This window comes from Cornus florida, unplaced genomic scaffold, assembly GCF_030987335.1.
Source record: "Cornus florida cultivar Cherokee Brave unplaced genomic scaffold, ASM3098733v1 CherokeeBrave_3.0.0_Hap2_Chr08, whole genome shotgun sequence".
NCBI lineage: Eukaryota > Viridiplantae > Streptophyta > Magnoliopsida > Cornales > Cornaceae > Cornus > Cornus florida.
In genome coordinates this window covers 52,780,057-52,794,497 of record NW_026775578.1, presented here as the reverse complement: position 1 = coordinate 52,794,497, position 14,441 = coordinate 52,780,057, and the positions used below count along the sequence as shown (strand labels likewise).

The 14,441-nt window shown below is 39.9% G+C and overlaps 1 pseudogene; it reads right to left on the bottom strand.

Annotated features, from left to right (window-relative positions):
- Positions 1-11,021: 11,021 nt before the first annotated feature.
- On the bottom strand, positions 11,022-11,120 carry LOC132272121 (small nucleolar RNA R71; annotated as a pseudogene).
- Positions 11,121-14,441: the final 3,321 nt, after the last annotated feature.

Sequence of the window (14,441 nt, the reverse complement as noted above, 5' to 3'; positions counted from 1 at the left end):
GACAAGTCGATATGGTGACATGTTGATGGGCGTCTTATATGCTGTCCAGTAGGCCCAAAACGCATCGCTTAATCTTAATAACCAACCTTTGCAATCCGGTCGAACCGTTTTTTCCAGCATATGCTTGATCTCACGATTAGATACTTCCACTTGACCACTCGTTTGAGGGTGGTAAGGTGTGGCAACCTTGTAAATGAAGGAGTATTTAAGAAGGACGGATTTGAGATAGCAATTTCGAAAATGAGATCCTTTGTCACTGATGAGGGCTTTTGGCGTACTAAACCAACTGAAGATGTTCGATTGAACGTACTTAACCACAACTCTAAGATCATTGGTTTTGGTAGCCTTCACCTCAACCCACTTAGACACGTAATCCACCGCTACAAGAATGTACTCATAGCCATAAGAGGATGGAAACGGTCACATGAAGTCAATTCCCCACACATCAAAAATTTCTATGATTAAGATGGGGTCAGGGGCATCATGTCTCTTCTAGACATGAATCCGAGCTTTTGGCAACGCTCACATGACTTACAGAAATTGTAAGCATCCCGAAACAAAAATGGCCAATAAAATCCGCTTTGAAGGACTTTGTCAGTAGTTTTCTTGGCACTGAAGTGTCCTCCACTTGCAAGTGTGTGGCAGAAATTTAGGACACTTGAGAATTCAGATTCAGGAATGCATCGCCAGATGATTCGGTCCGGGCAATACTTGAATAATTCTGGATCTTCCCAAAAGAAATTTTTGACTTGGGAAAAGAAACAGTCTTTCTCTTGTTTCGACCATTTGAGTGGAATTTTTCCTACCGCATGGTAATTGACAATATCCGTAAACTAAGGAAGATTTGAATAAGAAATCTAAAACAATTGCTCATCCGAAAAGGAATCACGAACTGCAGGAAATTCAGAGGATTTCTCAATGAGTAAATGAGAGAGATGGTCAGAGACAACATTGTTTGTCCCTTTTTTATCCCAGATTTCAATGTCAAACTGTTGGAGTAAGAGTATCCATCGAATTAGACGGGGTTTGGTCTCTTTTTAGCGAACAAATGCCTAAGAGCAGCATGGTCCAAAAAGACAATGAACTTGGATCCAAGAAGGTAAAAACGAAATTTATCCAAGACGTACACCACAGCTAGCAACTCTTTTTCAGTATAGAGTTTTGCTAGCATAATAGATAGCATGCGGTAGCTTGTCCATATGCTGGCCCATAACCGTACCCAATGCATAATCGGATGCATCACACATGATCTCAAATGGAAGAGACTAGTTAGGCGGTTTCATGATTGGGGCTGATGAGAGAAGAGTACAGAGCTTCTTAAAAGCTTCCAAATAGGCTTCATCAAAATTAAAAGGAATATCCTTGGCAAGAAGATTACACAAGGACTAGGATATTTTGCTAAAATCTTTGAAGAAGCGGCGATAAAAGCCGACATGACCAAGAAAGGAACGGATTTGTCAGACAGAATTTGGAGGAGGAAAATTAGAGATCAATTCGACTTTAGCCTTATCGATATTAATTCCTCTTTTAGAAATAACATGTCCCAAGACAATGTCTTCTTGGACCATAAAATGACTCTTTTCCCAACTTAGAATCAGATTTGTCTCATTACATCTATGAAACACGAGGGATAAATTTTGGAGACAGGTGTCAAAGGAAGATCCAAAGACGGAGAAATCATCCATGAACACTTCCAAAAACTTTTTAACCATATCGAAAAATATGGACATCATGCACCTTTGGAAAGTTGCCGATGCATTGCCTAGCCCTAAGGGCATGCATCTATAAGCAAAGGTTCCAAAGAGATATGTGAATGTGGTCTTCTCTTGATCTTGCGGATCAATTGCCACTTGGTTATAGCAGGAATAACCATCAAGGAAACAGTAGTAGCTTTGGTCGACTAGCTTTTCTAGGATTTGATTAATAAATAGAAGTGGAAAATGATCCTTCGCAGTGGTAAAGTTGAGTTTCTGGTAGTCAATGCACACACGCCACCCGGTGGTAGTGCGTTATGGCACGAGCTCTCCCGCTGAATTTTCAATAACGATGAGGCCGGATTTCTTGGGAACAACTTGAGTGGGGCTTACCCAATTACTATCAGAGATGGGATAGATGATTCCCGCCTCTAGTAGCTTGATCACTTCTTTCATGACCACTTCCTTCATGTTTGGATTCAACCGGTGTTGCACCTCTCTAGAAGGTTTAGCGCCGTCCTCCATGTGAATGTGATACATACAAATAGAAGGGTCGATTCCTTTTAAATCAGCCACTACCCAGCCAATAGCTTCTTTGTGCTCTTGTAGCACCGCTAAAAGGCTATTTTCTTGGTCCTTTAAAAGGTCCAATGCAATAATGACTGGAAGAGTTTTATTTGCACCAAAAAACTGTTGGTCCCTAAGATGCCTATGCATATCTTGAGGTTTGCCCTTTTAATGACAAAATGCAAGCTAAAGGCTCAAAGCAATTAGATATTGGAATGTTGATATATTAGGGTTTGATTAAGGATATACAAGTTGGTATAAGCTCAATTATTCAGCTCACAGCTCACTAAATTATCATGGAAGTCACTGCAGCTCTCTTTGTGCTTGCAAATTCTATGACATTACATGCAATCTACTTACAGTGCTTGACAAGGGTATTTTGGTGTTTGTGCACATTTCAATATCAATATTACATATGTCTGTGAAGCTACATTGTGTATATGAGCTCAAATATTCATTATGACAGTCCTATCCAATGTGACAGCAATATGTTTTTAGTGATCTGTCAAAAAGAATCTACAGGGGTATTTACATAATTTTGTGTGAAGCTAGAAGGTCCTCACACATGCACAGTGGTCCTGGAGTGAGAGACTATGGCCAGCTTTACATTTCTTGGAGCTCAATATCAAAAAGGCTTTTCTGGTATATACATATATATATTGATTTTGTGAGCTAGTGTATGCTTTTGAAGGTGAGTTGGCAAGGGGTAAAAAGGTCCTATCACCTTTATATTGTCAGAATATCTTTCCTCACAGATTGGAGGACCTCAACTCAATCCTATCCATTGGTTTTAGGGCTGCATCAACAAGGATTTGTGTATAAAAGCAAAGCTATAGTTGCTGTTAGGTTTAAGGCCTTAAAATACATTCTCTATACTAAAAAAGGAGGTTGTTCTTGAGTGAAAAATGTGAAGAGCAATTAAATGAATATCTCTGAGTGTTGATTCATCTATGTAAGCTTATTTTACTCTCAGAGTCTACTGTGTGTTTATGCATTCTTGGAGACTCACAATGAAACAGTGCTGCTAAGGTGTTAAGGGTGCTGTCAAGACTGCCATGGAGTGAGCAAGGTTGGTTCCAAAGGCTTGAGGTTTTGAGTAAAGGTTGAAGCATGTTCAATATACCTATTTACAGCTGCTGATATCAACTATAAACTCAAATACACACTTCTTCAGAATTTGGTACCTCATAGCTTGATTGTTAAGTATTTTGAGTTGAAAAAGCTACTGTGGTCCATTTCCTTGATCTAATATGCTATAAGTTTAGTGTTTAAAATCTGAGCATGAGTAACTTGATGATTTGATGCTGTTAAAATTGAATCCATCTCAGAAAAACTTGGTAGCTCAAGTTTTGACCCCAAGAACCACACTATACTAAGGCTTTTAACCTTATTTTGCTGAGAGTTGTGTACTAAAAATGAGATATCTTGTTTCTATCACTGTGATCTTCATTTGAACATGAATATAAAGCTTAAAAAAGAGTGTGAAAAGCTAAAAAATCCCTATGCTAATTTGAAATCCCAGATTTGCCCTTGAAATTGAGGTGGTGTTGTTTTCAGCCTAATATAGTCTGTTGTGTGTTGTTTTATCCTTAATTGAGCAATGAACTATTATAACTTGCTTGGTTCTTGAATCTAATATGGTAAGTATGTGTAAAGTATTGTTTGGGAGGTGAGATTGCAGAGGTTTGAACTGAATATAGAAGCTACATTGACATTGTTGTCTATTGCTGCTAGTTGAAATTATTCTGCAAAAACAGGTTTCTAACAAGTTTTGGGGCTGAATTTGAATTGTCTAATGAAGTGCTTGAACTCTATGCTTTTGTGAGAAGATAAACCAAGTATAAGAGAATATTTTCCAAGCCTGAGACCTCATAGAATACCTATTATACCCTCGGAATAAAGGCATTACAGTAGTACCAGATTAGACCTAGTAGAAACTGAGTTACTACTGATTTTGTGCTTTATTGACCTTATCTTGCTGTGCTTACTAAAGATACTCTGTGTGTAAGTATATTGTGATGATTTGTAGCTGTGGGAACCTGTATTTGATCAAGGCTCAGAGGTTTTGACAGAATTTCCCTTGAAGAGCTTGGAAGCTAGGGTTTTGAGTTCTTTAAGTCTAGTATGAACTGAGATTCTTATACTTTGCTCCATTCACTGCTATAACCTATTGAGCAAGTTTATTTTGTGATATCAAGGCTGTGAATACAGAAGAACAGTCAGTGTTGAAGCTACATGGTGATTTGACAGATTTACCCTTGTCTAGGGGTTTGAAGCTTTATGTGCTGAAATTGTTGTAGACCTATAGCTCACTGTCCAAGTTTGATTTGAGTAAGTTTATTGAGCTTATCCAAGGCTGTGGAAACCTAGTGTGATCTTCATTGAAGCTGCATTGTACTCTGGAAGCATTATCTCACTAACTGCAGCAGTGTAAAAGCTAGGGTTTCATCTTATTGTGTACTTTATACTGTATATTCAATCTTATCTTGTGGTGTAGCTGCAGAATCTTGTACTTGGTGTATTGACACCTCCTTCCATTGTTCACTTAGATGTTGAGGGCTTGTGAGTCCAAGCAAGGTTGCTTAGGACAGGGATAGTGCTTGTGTGCACATTGTTGAAGCTTGTGTGTGTGTAAAGGGAGTTAAAGTTAGTGTCCTAGCTAGTACAAGGAGTGTGGAAAGTGGGGCAGCTAAGTGAATAACTATTACATACAACAAGTGAAGATGAAGAGCTAGTGTGTGTGTAGTGGGTGTGAAAGTCAATGTTCTTACTTGTACAAAGAGTATACTGAGAGTGAGACAGTTGAGTGTGTAACAACTTACATCACCTAGTGGAGCTTTTATTGGCAGGAGCCAAGAACCAAGGTTTTTCCCTATTAAGAGGGTTTCCTTGTAAATCTTATGTTGTGTTGTGCTTTGGTTATTTGTCTTCTCTAGTTTGTGTTTTAATTCAGAAGTTTTCTAGAAAAGAGGAAAGAATTTACTTAGACCAATTCACCCCCTCCCCCTCTTGGTCTAATAGAGACATATACTTGAGGTGGGTTGAGAGCGGCTTTAACTCAAGTTGTGGTGAAGATTTCAAGGAAGGGATCGGAGGAGTAGTGGAAAGTTGAGGAAGTAGTTCTCTTAGCGCCTTCCAAGGAGGAAAGTCCATGATAGCACCAATGTCGAGCAAAGAATTTACTTCTTGGATGGATTGGTTGATATCAAAGTTTGCGAAATCAAAGTGAGACGTGCAAGTTTCAAGAGGATCTTTGATGAGAATGCAGGAGAGAGATTCTTCGACCACTTCATCTACCACATCAATAAGGAAACAACCATCCTCTTCGGAGGATGTTGAGTTGCATGGAAAATATGGAGTTTGACTTGCATATTTCCAAAGGCGATATCCATCACCCCGGTTCGGTAATTTATCGAAGCATTAGCCGTAGCTAAAAAAGGCCTACCGAGGATCACGGGAATATGTTTCTTTGGATCATGGACCGATTCCGTGTCAAGAACTACAAAGTCTACCGGGAAGTAGAATTTATCCACTTTGATTATGACATCTTTAAGAATGCCCCGTGGGTGCTTGACCGATCTGTCGGCAAGCTGCAAAACCACGGTGGTTGGCTTTAGATCTCCCAACCCAAGTTGTAAGTAAACTGAATATGGAATTAAGTTAATACTAGCTCCTAAGTCAAGGAGGGCCCTCTCATCTTATTGTCACCAATGACACACAAGATTGTCGAGGCACCCGGATCCTGATACTTTAGAGGAGTGTTGTGCTGAATTATCGCACTCACTTGTTCAGTTAGCCTTACCTTCTTCGGTAAATGACTTTTGGACGTGTGTTTTGGAGTGCACAAATCCTTAAGAAATTTGGCATATGGAGGAATTTGCTTGATAGCATCCAAGAGAGGTAGGTTAATCTTTACTTGCTTAAAGACCTCCCACATGTCCTGAATTTTACAATTTTTGTTCCCAAAATGTGTCGACTCTTGGAGACATTGAGGAAACGGAGCCTTAGGCTCATAAGAGGTCTCTACATTTGGGGTGACAAGCTTGGAATTTTCAGTGCTAGACTTTGGATTTTCAGGTGTGAAATTTGGATTAGATGAGCTAGGATTTGGATTTTTAGAAGAAAGGATTGTTTCATCTTTTCCTTCATCAACCTTGTTGTCCACAATTCGACCACTCCTAAGGGTAGTGATTGCTTGGACTTGTTCATGAGTAGGCCCACTAAGAGGAGGGGCTTCGTCAATCACATGCATCCCTCTAGGATTCTCAAATGGTTGAGCGGGAAGTTTTCCCTTATCTCTTTGAAGAAGTTGGTTCATTGAATTAGCTATTTGTCCCACTTGATTCTCAAGTTTAGCTATTGACTGAGTATGTGAATGAACCATTTGGAGAGTGGGGCGTAATGATGTCAACAGTTGCTTGTTAAATTCTAACATTTGCTTGTTTAGAGATTCCATCATTTGCTTATTTGCAGCGAGAATTTCATAAGTTGGAAACACGGGAGGTGGAGTAAAGACATTTGGATTATAGAGTGGACGGTAACTTGAAAAGGCTTGAAATTGCCTATTTGGAAATTGAGAAGAGGGCTGATTTTGATGCACTTGATTTTGAAATGTCGAATTTTGTGGGGCGAGTTACCTCCACGAAAAATTCCGATGATCTCTCCATCCCGGATTATAGGTATTGGAGTAAGGATTATTTCAAGGCCTGGAAAACATAGCATTTGCTTGCTCTTGATTATTACTAGGAAATTGCTCCGATGTGGGGCAATCTTCCGAGAGATGGAATGGGCTAGTGCATGATGCACACACCACACTTGCTGAATTTTGAGACAAGGAAGGAGAGAGATGTGGTGTCATTAATTGATAGAATTTGTGAGCTATGACATCCACTTGAGAAGATTCTTCCCTCGTTGTCTTTGGTTGACATAGATTGGTGTTCTTTGCATTGGTTGAGGTTAGAGCCCTACGAGAATTATGTTGCAATGAGTTTTCACTCAAATTCTCGAGTAAGGTCCAAGCCTCATCCACATTTTTAGACATGAACATCCCTCCACATGATGAGTCAACCATGAATCTATGTGGGTCGGTTAAACCAGCATAAAAAGCTTGCACCAATTGCCATTTCAAAATTAGATGGTGCGGATATTTCCTAAGAAGGTCTTGAAGTCTGTCCCAAGTCTCATGAAGCGTTCCCCATCGCTTTGTGAAAAGCTAAGAATGGAACGCCTTATTTGATTGGTCTTACTCACAGGATAGTACATTTTTAAGAATTCTTGCTGCAATTGAGCCTATGTAGTGATAGAATTTGCAGCAAGGGAGTTCAACTAATATTTTGCCCTATCTTTTAAAGCGAATGGGAAGATATGCAAATGGAGAGCATTTTCAAGGAAGCACCTTAGCTTGGTGGTCGAACAAATTTCAAGGAACTCATCAAGATGCTTATAGGGGTCTTCATTTTCAAAGCCATGAAAGGATGGAAGCATTTGAATTGTACTAGATTTGATCTCATATTGGGCTGCCTCGATGTTTGGCATTACTATGTAAGAAGGAAAGGCATAAATGGTAGGGATGAAATGGTCCCTAGGAGTCATAGGTACCACATTTGGAATTTCAGCCCTATCATTATTGATTTCCTCATTTCCGGCCAATGTATTAAATTCAAGTTCAATTTCTCTTGGATTTTCAGATTCCCTAAGGTTTCTTTTAAGAGTCCTTTCAAGTGAATTTATATCAATTGGGGCTTCAAGAGTTGGCAAAGATAGTGACCTATATCCCAACATCAACTACACAATTCACAACAAGCACAACAGTTCTTCACCATAACCTCTACATATGATGTTCACTTTCTCCTCAAATATCAACAAGACAGAAATTAAATGGCCATAACAAGAACCGATGCTTTGCAATACAGTAAAACAGAACTAGCCTCGACAAGGGCTCCACAATCAAATATCTCTAATTTAACCACATGCAAGATATTCACAGTTTTGAAACTAGAACTTCGAAAAACTTACCTGAAGTCCTCTAGACTTGTGATATTTTTAATTTTTCCTTGGCAAATCTTGAGTACCTAGAATCTCACAAGAAAACTTAGAACACAATGTCACCAAAACCAACAAGAAAATTTCCATAAGACACAATATTCACAATCAAACCAAAGTTAATCTTTAAACCTTGGTTACAAAACCATTTGCAATCCCCAGCAACGGTGCCAAAAATTAGTCGGTCGATCAGATTACAATTATGATCAACCCTTTGCAATAGCACAAATCATTGTAAAATAGGGCTATTGGACGGGTAAGTCGAACCACAGAGATTGCTAGTTTATGGCAACCAAGGTCTTTAAAATCACTTTTAGTTTGATGAAGGAGGTGTCAAGTTTTGATTGGTTTGTCACTTGGTACTTGGAATTAAAATGTGCACAAACAATAAATTAAAGGAACTTAAGATGAAGGAAATCTAGGTAAAGAGGACTAGGGAAGTGAATCCACTACCTGCCATATAAACATGTAAGATTATGATAAACTTGGGGAAACAACATATATAGTGGCCATGATATGTAGCAACACATGGTTGCTACATTCAAGAAATTCATGAAATCAAGAGGCAAGAATAACCTATCAAAGTTTTACATGCTTGAACTACCTAAACTAAGGTATAGCCTTAGACATGCTCACTAAGCTAGAGATTATCAAGCCTTCAATCAAATGATACAAGCACATAAAGTTAAAAATCAAGAATAAACCATCAAAAGAAGGACTTAAGCCATGAACTATCAAGCTTCTCAAACAACATACCATTAAAACCATTCCACAATCTCATTTTCATTGTCACTATGAAAATGCAAGCCATGCAACCATGAGAATATACAATCTAAGACAAGATAATAGATTTAACATGATCATTTATAGAAATTTAGGTTCATTACATCAAGTGCAAACTCTAGATTATGAAACAACTACATATATACATCATTCCCCAAAATAAACCAAAACTAAGGCATGCTTACAAGGAGGGGCTTCATCACTTCCCTAGAAAGAGAGTTAGTTACCCATAGACACAAATGAGGAAGGAGTAGAGATGAGGAACCCTTCCATTTTCGCACCTAGAGGCCACCCATAAGCCAAGCTCTTAAGAACCCAATATTTCCCTCTCTAGAAATGTCTTACAAGATGAGATATATCTCTACCACCATACAAGCCTTCTTTAAATCAAAGATAGCCTCCTAACCACTCTAATTTCGTGGCTCACCATCCCTAGAAGATTGCAGAACCACGCATTGGGTCAAAGGGACAACTTGAGCACATCCATGGAGTGGGTAGCCTGTTTTCTGCAGATCGGCGGGCGCCCGCATAGCATCAGGGGTTGCCCTTGGCATGGGGCCTGTAGCACATTGTAGGCTCTTGCAAAATTCGAAACTCTCTAGATGAAATGGGCGGGCGGCTGCAGCTCCTTGCGGGAGCCCGCATGGTGTCAGGGGTACTCCCTGAGGCTCTTAGCGGGGGCCTGCAGTGCTTTGCAAGCCCCTGTAAATTTTAAATCTTTCTACCTAGAATTGCGGGCGCCCGCAGCTCCTTTCGGGCACCTGCAATGCTGCAACTTAGGCTCTTTTGATCATGTCTTTATTTTATTTTATTTTGGTTACTTATTGAGTTTGTTCTTGATTGGCTAGGTGCGTTGAGCAAGGGAAGTGAAGCAAAGAAGATTATAAAGCAAAGTAAGCAAGCTAAGCTAAGCATAAAAATCTAAAAATTTACAAAGCAAAGCAAAGCAAAGAAAAAAAATAATTTGAAGTTACTTAAGGACCCTTTGTAAGCTTTTCTAACTTTTTCTCTAATTAAATCGTCGGCCCGCGTAGAGGAAAGTCTTTAAATTCTTAGATAAATTGTGAGCCCGCATGGAGGTAATTTACTTTTCTTGCATATTGTTCAAAGCATGGGAGTATGGGATCAATATATGAGGAGGTGTGTTAATTGATTTGTTGCGGAGGAGAAGTGCTTGCTACGTGTTTGTTGTTGCTTGTTATTTATTTTGTTAGTGCATGCATGGTCGTAGATCATTGAATCCAACTCTTGTCCCACTTAATTTGAATTTTGAATCCATTGTTCGTAATCCTAGGGGAAGGGGTAACTCTCATCATTCCATTTCATCAATGAAGGAACATAATAAGGACTATGTGGAGGACCTTGGTTATATCGACCAACAAGGTATCCTCCACCCTAATCTGCATCATGACAACATTCAAGTACCATTAGGCATACTAAGACCCTTCATTCCACAACAACAAGGCCATGTTCCAATGGGAATGCCCGGCCAATTTTTGTTCCACCTCAACCTCCCATAGTTCAAGGCAATCATGGTGCTCGTATAGCGCCACCGGTTTTAAATCCTCCTCTTGATTTGAGAGATCATTATATACCAAATGAGTACATTGCACCTGCATGCATTTAACTACCTCCATTTAGGGCACACCATTATGAAATCAAACCACAAACTATTCAAATGCTTCCCAATTATCATGGACTTCCAAGTGAAGAGCCTTACAAGCATTTAGATGAAATTCTTGAAGTGTGTTCCACTGTGAAATACACGGACATGCCAAAAAAGGTTTTGCAATTAAAACTCTTTCCTTTCACCCTTAAAGATAAGGCAAAATATTGGTTCAATAATCTAAGGCCTCTTTCAATAACTTCTTGGGCAGAAATGCAACAAAAGTTCTTAAAAAAATACTATTCAGTATCCAAGACCAATTCAATGAGAACTTCAATTAGAGAATTCTCACAAGGGGATGGGGAATTGTTTCATGAGGCATGGGAGCACCTAAATGATTTGCTTAGAAAGTGTCCACATCATGACATTCCCAAGTGGCAATTGGTTCAATTTTTCTTTCAAAGTTTGTCGGATAATTTTAAAGGTATGGTTGATGCTTCCATGCTTCCCGATCGATCCAAGAATCCCTCGATCAATCCAGTTTTTCCTTGAATCGATCTCAATTCTATACTTAGAAAATTTTTGGATCTCTGAAAAAATCATCTCCCTGTATATCGTTCGAAGTTTTCTGCAAGTTTTCACTTATTGGATCGATCGAGTTTCGATCATTGTCCGATCGATTTGTGTTCTTTCGTTTGACTTTGACTTCTTTTTTAATTTCAAATTTAAAAATTCAAATTTAAAAAAAAAATTCAAAAAAAGTTTTTAAATTTTCAAAATTCAAAAATTTTCCAAAAATATTTTGTCGTTTTACAGGTTCGATCGATCTGAGCACCTTCATGATCGATCTAGGTTCGATCAATCCATTAACCCACGTGATCGATCGAACATGTCGGGAACAGTTTTTAAAAAAATGACCCAAGGGTCATTTGGATCGATTCTTGCATCGGTCCAAAGCCCTTTCTCTCTCCCGGCATCTCTCCTTCATCTTCCCCATCTCTAGCGAGACTCCGGCAAGTCCCAAGTTTCCTTCCCCGCTCTCGATCTTCTTCTCTCTCTCTCGGTCCACTTCTCTCCTCCATCTTTGGTAAGCTTTTCATTTTCTCTTTCATTTTATTTTGTTTATGGTGATTTTAATTGAAATGTTGATTAGAACCATCAATGATTGATTTCGTTGCCTTATTTGGAATTGCAAGCATGTGTATATATGTATATATGTGTGTATATATAGATTTTGATTTCGAATTTGGATCGGGGGGCCAAATTTGCATTGTTATAGGGGTCATGAGCCTTAAAGTGACCATTTGGACTCGTCCCGTGTCTTCCACGTCACGAACGGGTGACTTTTCAATTCTCAGCAGGTTCGATCGATCACACTAGTGCTCTGATCGATCAGAGCATGATCAATCTAATTTATGTTATGATCGATCCAACTTGGATCGATCACATTTTTCTCTGATCGCTTGAACTTCACTGTTTTTGCATATTAATGCTCATATACCCTCATTTGTGTCCATGCTATTATATTTATGCCCAATGCCTATGTTTTCCACATAAGTTGCATTCCGTACTTATAATGTCTAGCATGTTTTACTCTTTTTGATAATTAATTATCAATACTTGCTACATTACCACTTGCATAGATAGGATCATGTGCTTATATTCTGAGTTGTTTATCTTAATTTAACAAGCATATTTTTATCTGTTGTGCTTTCAATTCTGTAGCTCATATACTATTTTTTGTTACTGACTACAATTGCAAATGTTTCTTTCTTTTTACAGACCATGACTCGGTTTAAGACCACGGCCAACCGGACATATGACCGCTAGGTCCGGCAACGAGTAGAGGAGCCTGAGGGGCCAGCTCCTGCTCAATCTAAGCAATCCTCCTTTTCTTCTTCTGCCTCTTCTTCTTCACATTCTCAGGAGGCCAAGCACACGCCACCTCCTTCACCTATTCCAGCACCACCACTGGCACAGCCCGGCGTGGTCCGAGATAGAGTTGAGATGAGATATTTGCGTATTTCAATGGCACATGAGTCCATTTTTGATGAGACATTCTTTGCCCGGTCGATCACGACCGAATGGGCTTACGACGAGATTTATCGCCGCCATATATCTCCTATTCTTGCCCCAGCGGCCAATCCGGTTTACCCGAGGCTCGTCTGGTTGTTTTACCAGAACCTCCGGCGGGCTTCGAGTAAGCTGGCCAAGTTGCGGACTTCTATCGATGGGCACCTCATCTGCATCACAGTCGAGACCTTGGCTATAGCTTCTCAGTGCCCACATGTCTGCCCTCCAGGCATAGATTACCCGATTCTTCGGAGGCCCTCACTTGCGGACATGGCCACAGCTCTTTATGGCACTGCCACTGCCGCCGACACTTATGCCACCAGGACTTACTTGCCAGACAGTATGTGGTTCTTTGATTCGGTTTTATACCGAAATGTTTTTATGGCTGGGCACAAGATTCAGAGGCGGACAGATTTTCTAGCAACCCCATATGCCTTCTACACCGGCCATTGGTTCTCAATTACTGCACTCTACTAGAGTGTAATGATGAAGCTATATATGGACTACATCAGCAAGAGCCGGCCCAAGCGGGCCAAGTTCCTCCCCTTCGCACACTTGATCACTCAGATCCTCCATGACCAGCATTATCCTTTTCACCCGGAGGAGCACACTGAGACTAAGGCTTGCCACTATGGCAAAAAGGACTAAAATAAAAGCTACAATGCTCTTATTAAGAGTTTAGAGGAGGAGGCAGTCCTGGCGGCCGAAGAGGCAGAGGAGGAGGCAGCAGCAGTAGCAGAGGATACCGCAGACGCACCGACGGCAGAGGGCGCATTTATGGACATCGATTTGGAGCAGGAGCCTCCAGAGGGGTCACCATTACACTCTCAGGAGCAGAGTCAAGATGCACATTACTCTCCTGATACAGTCATACCTGACGCTCCAGCTCAGACACCCAGCTTGGGGGAACGTATCCAGACATTAGAGGATGTGGTCGTCTCCCTCTGAGTGGATGTGACCTCTCTTAGCACCGATGTGACCACTCTCCGCACGGATGTGTTGACTGCGCTACAGAGCATTTCTAGAGATATCCGGGGTTCACGTCATGCCAGACCGACTTCATCTGCCTGACCTCTCTCTATCTTTATCATATATATCTGTGATTTAGACTGATACTTTGATACTATTATTCTATTATTTTGGCTAGTCTATGATACCCTTCGATTCTAGAGCCACGAGTGATCAAGTTCGAGCACAGATCCGAGGGATACCAAACAATTAAGTATATAAATGAACATAGATTACAAAAGAATTTAATGAATAAATAATTAAGCTAAAAGAATTCTAAATATTAAATCCTCAAAAGTTATAAAACTAATATAATCCAAACTTTCCAAAACCTCCAATATACATACAACTCGGAAATCAATCTAGTGGACCCCTAATAAAAACCCAATAGAAAGTAAAGAATGAAAATAAAATCCAAAGCTAAAATATGAAAGGAAATCCTACGTAGCTGGAGGAGTGAGTGACTGTATCTGCTCAGCACGATCAAGCTCTAAGCTTGGAACTGAAGAACACCTGAAAAATAAGAGTGGGTCAGACCCACGAGCAAGTTGTACTCTAATACAATCCATACAAAGACCAATACGCAGATACATCCTAGATAACTCAACAATAACTAAAGTAGTCCATATATGTATAAATACACACTATAGGACGCTCACTAGCCCATA